Source organism: Suricata suricatta, chromosome 2 (genome assembly GCF_006229205.1).
Source record: "Suricata suricatta isolate VVHF042 chromosome 2, meerkat_22Aug2017_6uvM2_HiC, whole genome shotgun sequence".
Lineage (NCBI taxonomy): Eukaryota > Metazoa > Chordata > Mammalia > Carnivora > Herpestidae > Suricata > Suricata suricatta.
Genome location: NC_043701.1, coordinates 185771340 through 185780250, shown reverse-complemented (window position 1 = coordinate 185780250; position 8911 = coordinate 185771340). Strand labels below are relative to the sequence as shown.

Genomic DNA, 8911 nt, shown 5'->3' with positions numbered 1-8911 from the left:
CGGCTGCTCCACTGACTGGTCCCTGCCCGGGGAGCGGTGAGCAGGGGCGCCCAGCCCTCCTGGGGAAGATGTTCCGGAGCAGAAGGCGCGAGGTCGGTGAACCGGAGGGAGTGGGCTTGGGCAAGGGCGCCGGGACTGCATAGTGAGACTCGGGTGTTACCAGGAAGCAAGTGAGGGCTGAGGTGGGGTCAGACTTCGGGGCAGACGTCAGGGGGGACGGGGAGGGGCCGGGCCCCCGAAGGAGGGTCTGGTGGAGGGAGGGCCATGTAACAGGTGCTCTCTGAGCGCCGGCTGCCTGCACAAGGGTGGGTGTCAGGTAGGACCACTGTGCCCAGGCTCCTGGCGTCCCTGGGGCCGAGGTGACGCCAGCTCCTCCCGGGCGGTGGGCAGACCGCGTGCCCGCTGTAGGAGTGGGCAGCGGGGCCTGTCTGGGTGATGGGGGCGCGCAGACAGCAGCCCCCAAGCCCCTCCCGGTCGATGAGGACCCGCAGGCCGCTCTGACGAGTGTCAAGTCCCCGGCATTTGGAACACACGGCGAGCCAGGTGGCTGACAGACGCAAAGGTTGCTGCAGATTAATACTGAGCCACCAAATGCCACAGGGCCGGCAGACCCGTGAGCGCCCCTCCCCTGCAGCTGGAAGTGGCTTACTGATCACCAGCGGGAGCTCCCAGGAGCCCAAAGAGCACAGAGCAGAAGCACCCCATGTCCCCCTGTCCCCGTGTCCCAGACAGACCTGAGGGGGAGCCCGAGGACTCTGCCTGGTCTGCATCCACTCGGGCTCTGCTTCCCAGGATGCAGTGCAGCTGGAGACAGACACGCAACGGGGTGCTTCACCCCCAGCCCCTGGGCTGTGACAGGTGCCACGTGACGGCCAGAGCCAGGTCACCCCGGAGCCGAGGCTCCCAGTCACCCCCTAAAGGGAGAGACAAGTACTGGGTCCTCAATGGGGATGAGGGGCAGCACCCGTCAGGGGCGGCCGGCAGCCGGGGGCCCCCCAACATCGTCATTTATGTCAGGAAGCCAACGAGTGTGCAGGGGGCCGGGGAGCTTCTGCTCACAGACCTGCCCTCCCCAGGGCTTCGCGGGCCCCTACCGATCAGGGACGACCAGCGGGAAACACGCAGACACTCACACAGGCACGCACCTGCACGGAGGCACGCGTGTCCACACACACACTCGTGTTCACACACACATGCGCACACACACAGACCCAGAAAAGAGCCCCTCCCACCTGTGAAAATAAACCCTTCCTTCTAAAAGTAGAGAAGATAACAAACACGTTGAGGTCGAGAAACATATTTTACCAAAGACTTTCTAACAGAGAAGTGTGTGTTTTGAAGTATCTGCTTTGAGCTTCTGTTAAAAATCAAGAACAAACGCACTGAACAAGAGACGACAAGCAGGTCTTCAGTGGAGCAGGGAGAGAGCCGCTGCCTGAGTGCCGGACCCGCAGAGACCGCCCGGAGGGGGCGGACCCGGGAAAGGTCACGGCGAAGCCGGACGTCCGCCGGGAGGGGATCCGCTCGGTGGGGACCAGGCGCTGAGGACGCCCGGCCACGGACACCGGGATGAGCCACATCTTTGAACGTTAAAAAAAAACTTTAGTGAGTTCTGAGATCAATTGTGTTTGGTTACATATCAGAGTGAAGTGTCAAAAACAATTCTTTAAAAATCACATAGCATAGAGGCGCCTGGGTGGCTCAGTAGGTTAAGCGTCTGATTTTGGCTCAGGTCACGATCTCACCATTTGTGGGTTCGAGTCGGGCTCAGGGCTGACAGCCCAGAGCCTGGAGCTGCTTCAGAGTCTGTGTCTCTGTCTCTCTCTGCCCCTCCCTCACTCGTGCTCTGCCTCTGTCTCTCTCTTTCTCTCTCTCAAAATGATAAACATTAAAAAAATTTTTTTACGCAGCCAGCGCCGAGTGATGGGCATCTCTCGGGAAAACTGGCACAAGCGCCGCAAGACCGGGGGCAAGAGAAAGCCCTGCCACAAGAAGCGGAAGCGTGAGCTGGGACGCCCGGCTGCCAACACTAAGATTGGCCCCCGCCGTAGACACCCAGTCCGGGTTCGGGGAGGCAGCAAGAAGCACCGAGCCTTGAGGCTGGACGTGGGGAACTTCTCCTGGGCCTCTGAGTGCTGCACGTGCAAAGCGAGGATTATTGATGTGGTCTACGATGCATCCAGCAGCGACCTGGTCCGCACCAAGACCTTGGTGAAGAGCTGCATCGTGCTCATTGGCAGCTCGCCGTACCGGCAGTGGTGCGAGTCCCACTACGCACTGCCCCCGGGCCGCAAGAAGGGGGCCAAGCTGACTCCCGAGGAGGAAGAGATTTTAAACAAAAAACGATCAAAGAAAATTCAGAAGAAATACGACGAAAGGAAAAAGAATGCCAAAATCCGCAGTCTCCTGGAGGAGCAGTTCCAGCAGGGAAGCGGCTTGCGTGCTTCGCTTCGAGACCAGGCCGGTGTGGCCGAGCAGATGGCTCTGTGCTGGAGGGCAAGGAGCTAGAGTTCTATCTGAGGAAAATCAAAGCCCAGAAAGGCAAATAAGTCTTTTTTTTTCCTTCGGTCATGTAATAAAGGTGTTTATTCTGCCCGGTAAAAAAAAAAAAAAAAAAAATTTAAACCACATAGCATAAAAATTATAAGTGAAATAATACACAATGCTATTAAAATAAATCTGTACATCCAAAAGAAAGGGGTGATTTTCTAAGAAAATGGGCTTTTCCAAAATTGTCTCAAGAGGAAATTTGAGAAGGTTAATAGGTGAGTGCCTGGAATGGGTCTGAGGTGCGGCTCAAGGCGCGACGAGGGTCCACACAACTTTATGGGCAGGTATTTCAAAATTTTAAGCAGCAGATATTTCCAATGTCATATACATTGATAATTGATTTTAAAAATTTGAAAATCTTCTCTGATATGTCTGGCCGGCTCAGTCGGTGGAGCACGCGACTCTTGAGCCCAGGGTCATGAGTTCAAGCCTCATGTTGGGTGTGGAAAGTACTTAAAAAAATATGAAAATCTTCCCAATTAACTTTATGAATCTATTTTAACGCTGACACTAAAACTTGGCAAAGACAGCATTAAAAGAAGATTCATGGTACAGTCTCAATTATGAATACAGACCTAAGAATTCCAAATAAATTTATAGCAAGTTAAGTTCTGTCACTGTCTTAATTAACAATATATTAAGCACATTGGATTTATCCCTTGAAGACAAGGATAAGCTAAAATTATAAAATCTAAGCGGTATCAATAATTTAATCATATCTACAGGTTAAATGAGAAATATAATTCATTAATAAATACCACAAAAGGCTTTTGATCATGCTTAATATCCATTAACCTTAATGTTTTTTAGAGAGAGGAAGAGAGAGAGCAACAAGCAGGGGAAGGAGAGAGAGAGAGAGAGAGAGAGAGAGAGAGAGAGAGAGAGAGAACCCCAAGCAGGCTCCATACTCAGCTCAGAGCCCGACACAAGTCTCCATGTCCTGAACACGGGACTGTGACCGGAGCTACAATCAAAGAGTTAGACGCTTAGCCAACTGAGCCACCCAGGCACCCTTCCATTAACCTAAATTTTAAAAACACTTAATGCTTATTTATTTTTGAGAGACAGAGAGAGACAGAGGACGAGTGTGGGAAGGGCACAGAGAAAGAGGGAGACACAGACTTCGAAGCAGGCTCCAGGCTCTGAGCTGTCAGCACAGAGCCCAACGGGGGGCTCGAACCCATGAACCGTGAGATCGTGACCTGAGCTACAGTCAGATGCTCAGCCGACTAAGCCACCCAGGTGCCCCTACCTTAATTTTAATCAAAGTAAAATATGCTTAATTTTAAAAGTCAGAATTGTTTGTCAAGGTTTATAAGATAACACTGTAGGCCCTTAATTCTTCCTAACTTGGAGAAATTTCCTGCTTCCCAGAAGCCACAACTTTCAGCTTCTTTTAAACAATTTCTTCGTACCTCGTACAATTCTCAATAACACACTTCTCCTCTCGTTGCTTGAGTTTTCAGTTTGAGGTGTTACCCGCTGGCTTCCTTCGGAAGTTTGAAACGCTCTTACGTTGTCTCCCGTGAACTTCCCTCCTCCTCCGCGTTTTTTATGGGATATATCACAATTTTTATTAAATCAAAATTATTGTTTGCGTTATTAGATTAGGTAAATGTCATTCAGCCTTGAATGAAATATAATTTGATTTTATTTCCTTTGTTATGTAACTTTATGTTTTCCCAGAGTTAATAATTGCCTTATTTGTCATTAGCTTGATTTTTCTGCCTAAGGTTTACAGAACTTCTTGAATCCATGGGCTGATGTCTTTCATTTGTTCTGGAAGATTCTAGTCATTATCTTTCTGCACACTGTTTCTGCCCCATATTCTCGCCTCCCTTTCTTAAACTCTATCAGTACGTTAGAGCCGCGGAGCAGGCCGCAGGCCGCCGGGGGCGCAGTCAGTGGCGCAGGCATCCGGCTCTTGATTGTGGCTCCGGTCATTGGCTCAGCGTCCATGAGCTAGAGCCCAGCGCCAGGCTCTGCCCCGGCCGGGAGGAGCCTGCTGGAGATTCTCGCTGCCCCCGCCCCTCCCCCACCCCCACACTCGTCTGTCTCTCCCTCTCCAAATAATAAACTTCAAATCAAAAGAACTTGTAAGCACACTCCATATGTCTCACATGTTTCTCTGCCTTTTCCTGTTCTGTCTTTTCTCTCTGTGCTTCAGTTTGGGTATTTTCTATTAACCTACCTTCTGGTTCCTCATGCCTGTTTCTGTGAAGGGTGTTGATAGAGTGATTAATTTCTGACATCGAATATACGGTTATAGAATATCCATTTGATCTCTTTATAATTTAGATCAGTTTTTTTTTTTTAAATACTTCAATTCTCTGGTGAAACTTTCCGTCTCGTCTCCAATTTTCTGTAACACATTCATCATAGTTATTTGGAAGTCCTTGTCCGGTAACTCTGGACCCGGGTCATCTCTGGGTCTGCTTCCTTTGTCTATTTTTCCCCTTAATTATGGGCCACATGTCCTTGCCTCTTCCCATGGTTGGTAAGCGTTAGCTATATGCTGAACACTGTGCACGACAGTGGGGCCCAGGTAAGGCCGTCTTGCCCCTGTCCTGTCTCCTAGGCGTCAGCCTGGCGGGGCAGAAGCTGGGGGCTGACCCGCAGCGTGACTGAGACCCGGGCCCGGACACGGGCCGCCGAGCCACTCAGAGGCCGTGAGCGGTCCGCCTGCCTCTCCCAGGTGCTGGCTGACCCCAGTCTCTCCACTCCTGTTCCCTCTGGTGGATGAGGCTGAGGCTGGGTGCTGGCAGCCTGGGGCTGCGGCCGCCAGGAGCTTCCCTCGCCTCTCAGAACCTCTCGGCCGGCTCCCCACTTCCCTTGCAGCCCCGACCTCAGCAAGTGTCCTCAGGAGACACTCGTGGTGCGCTGGCGGCTCCTCCAGCGTCCAGTCCGCCTTTACTCCGTGGGAGACGGAAGGTTTTCCTGGTTCCTCTCTTCCCAGCAGCGGCCTCTCGTCTGGACCCAAGCGGTGCTCGGCCAGAGCCCAGGCGGGGAAATGTCCTCGGGGTAAAGCACCCCGGGGTGGGGGGCTCCTGCCACCAGGAATTTCATTTGCGTGTCTTTGTCGCCTCCATAGCTCTCTGCCCCTTTAACGCCTTGCATGCTGTGCTTTCTCTGGCTTTTTCTGGTTGCTGCAGAAGCACTGATCTGCTGTGACCCCCTATCTCCTACCTGGAATCGGGGTCTCCGCTGGCTCGGTTCTCTGGGTCCTGTCCCGGAGTGACACTTTGAGCCCCGACAGCACGTCAGTCTCCCGTAGGCCTGGCGTCCTCTCCCCAGGGGCTCTGGGGAAAAGACACCTGGACGCCTACGAGGCCCTCCCGCGCCCCGATTATCTAGCCGGGTGAAGAATTCTGGCTCAGAATTTCCAGGGCCCTGTTCCACCACCTGCGGTCTCATTGTTTTCAAATCGTTAGAGTTTGATGTCATCCTGTTGGTCCGGGGACCATCCAGGTGTCCGTGCCGCCGCGCGGAGCGCTCCAGAGCCTGTTTGCCAGAGGCAGGAAGGGCAGAGGTCGGAGAGGCTGGGGCGCTGACTCCCGGGCCTTGCCCGCCCGTGCTCGGGGCGCGCTGCGTCCCCCGCAGCCAGAGAGCCACAACTGCACGCCTCCCGGGGTTTGCTTTGAGTCCTGCCCCCAGATGAGTAAGCCTAGTACCAGACCAGGAGAGCACGCTGTGACCCTGTGTGACCACTGCGCAGGGATAAGTGGTTAAGTATTTGGAGAAGAAAATAAAGTTATTTCCCTGGCCAGGCAGCCATAGAAATTAATTCCAGATGGATTAGAGAAGTATGAAAAGAGGAGGAAGAAACCACACTACAAGTAAGAGGCGTGTGTAAGCATTGCACCGATTTTGAATCTGATAAGAACTTTCTAAGCATAAACCCAAGAAGAATCCTCAAAGGAAAGTGTGACTGACTGCTGCCTGCCATTTCCACACTTAGGTGTGTGTAAATGTCTTCAGTAAACTAAAAGCCAAGTGACAAACCGGAAAAAACACTGGCAACAGGGGAAGAGCGCCGAAACTAATTTTAAAAATGGAAAACAGAGGACTAGGACCCAACAGTTTCAATAAAATAAACGCCATGACTCGGTGAGCATGCCCGGCGCCTCTAGGCCTCAGAGATGAGGCGGAAGGCAGGTGGGATTTCTCTGCACCCCACTGCCCACCCCGGCCCTTGTGCCCTGCCCGCCCCCGGCCATGAGCCACCGCCTTCCGGCAGGTGCCCCTCGGACTGGGTTTTGATTCTTGGCGCCACCTGCACCCTGGGATTTCCCTTCAGACCCGAAAGGCCTATTAACAAATCTTTCTAAACAAATAAGCAGTTTGCCCTGGAGACCAAGTGTGCAGCCCACAGGTGGGGGGGGGGGTGAGGGCTGCAAGGGAGCCGGGAAGCTGGGCTCGGGCGCACGCACCCCTGCCCTGATGGGAGGCCCCCGCTGCAGCCAGCCTCCCCCCGCCCTCCCTGACTGCCCCAAACCCCCTCTGCACCCACATCTGCATCTGCGGGGCTCCCGTTCTACGGCAGGATCCCATGTCGGGGTATGAGCGTCAAGGACACAGGGACTCTGCACTCCTCGGGGACAGGATGAAAGCATCCGGCTGCATGGTCAGCCCGGCTCCCTGTGGCTCTGGATGTGTGGGTGACTCCGACGGGAGTGAGGGGACTCTGTGTGGGGCAGGGAGGGGACCCGATGGACTTGAGCCCCAGAACAGGACCTGGCCGGGCTCCTCCTGGCCAAGGGGCCATAAACACCTGCTGGTCCAGAAGCGCCCAGGTGCCCAGCGCACGGGGCCAGTGCCCAGCTCTGTCGGAGCCTCCGGGCTGTGACGCAGCCTGGTGACACCCTGCCTGCCCCAGGCACACCCCGCCCTCACCCAGGAGGCGGTGTCGGGCAGGGCAGCGTGAGGGCCAGCGGGCCCAGGGAGAGTCCCCAGGGCCAGGGCTGGTGCCGTCGCCACCATGGGAACCTGGGACTCTGACCCTCGGCCAGGCCGCCCCTCCTCAGACGGAGCTCCTGACTCGCTCCCCCAGCTGAGCCACTGGGAGGCTGAGCGGGCTGCTGTCCCATCACCTGGGCCCACTCACCCCTGCTCAGCCAGCCCCGGGAGGGGTGACGACCCCACGTGAAGACAAGGGGCCTGCTGGTCTCTCCAGGTCACCCTCCCAGGGTGGAGCGGGCCGTCCCCGGTGGCCGCATCACCTCCCAAGACCCGGGACCTGGGACCAGGCGGAGGGCAGCCACCGCAGGGCCTGCCGGGAACGAGGTGTTGTATAATCTTGCCTTCCTCTGTGGGCTTTTCGATTTAATTGCGAGTGTATTTCCAGCAGCGGAATCTGGGCCACGGTGGCGCGAGTGGATCCGAGGGGAGGAACCGAGGCCGGGTGTCTCTCCCCCGACAGTTTCCCGGAAGCTCCTCCAAACTCTGGCTGGCAGGGCGTTTGCGGGGGGGTGGGGGGGTGGGAGAGCACTGAAAGCCCACCTCTGGCAGAACACAGCTGGGTGCAAACCCGGGAAGCACCTAGCCTGCAGACCCTCCTGCCTCTGGGCCACCCTCCTTCTTCCAGAAGCTTCCTTCACTAGAAAGTGGTCGGTGCTGGGTGCTGTGGTGACCGCCCATGGCCTGGATCTCCAGGGTGTCACCAGCTCTGTGCCCTGCTGTGTCCCTACATGCAGGTGGCCCCCAGCTCAGCCATAGATGCCACAGGAACCTGGCCAGTGGTGGCTGGAGGTGGGGGTGGTCTTCGGTGCCTCCCACATCCCGGGCTTTCACCGTGGCTGTGTGTCCTCTGGCAGAGCCGACCTCTCCTGGCCTTCCTGTCCCCAAGGGCACACTGGGGGCTGCCCAGGGCCCTGCCACACCTGTGTGGGTGTGCTCCGAGGACCAGGGACCAGCCCACCATGTGGGGCTCACAGTGGACCCTGCATCCACCCCTGGGCTGAGCTGGTAGGGGGAGACTTGTGGCCTTGACCTACAGGCTGACGGCAAAGTGAGCGCTGCCCCTGCTGGCCCAGGAGGGGGGGCCCCTGTCCTGAGGGGCGCCTCCGGGATGCTGGGCTGTCCGGGCAGGGCTGGCAGGGGGCTGGGGCCTGGCTGGATGAGGGAGGGACGAGCCCCAACAGGGCCCTGGAGGAGAGCAGAGCTGCTCCTCCAGGGCCAGGGCAGGGCACCTCTACAGCCCTGAGGCAGACCCTGTCCTGGAAGGAAGCTGAGCCCCCAGCCCTGCCCTGCCTGCGCCTGTGCCACCCCAGCCCCCACCCTGCACCCCTGCGCCCCCCAGCCCCTGCCCTGCAGCCCCTGTGCCCCCCAGCCCCTGCCCTGCTGGCCCCTGCGCCCCCCCAGC

The 8911-nt window shown here is 56.3% G+C and overlaps 1 pseudogene; it reads left to right on the top strand.

Annotated features, from left to right (window-relative positions):
- Nucleotides 1-1910: 1910 nt before the first annotated feature.
- On the top strand, nucleotides 1911-2593 carry LOC115274101 (annotated as a pseudogene).
- The last annotated feature ends 6318 nt before the right edge of the window (nucleotides 2594-8911 follow it).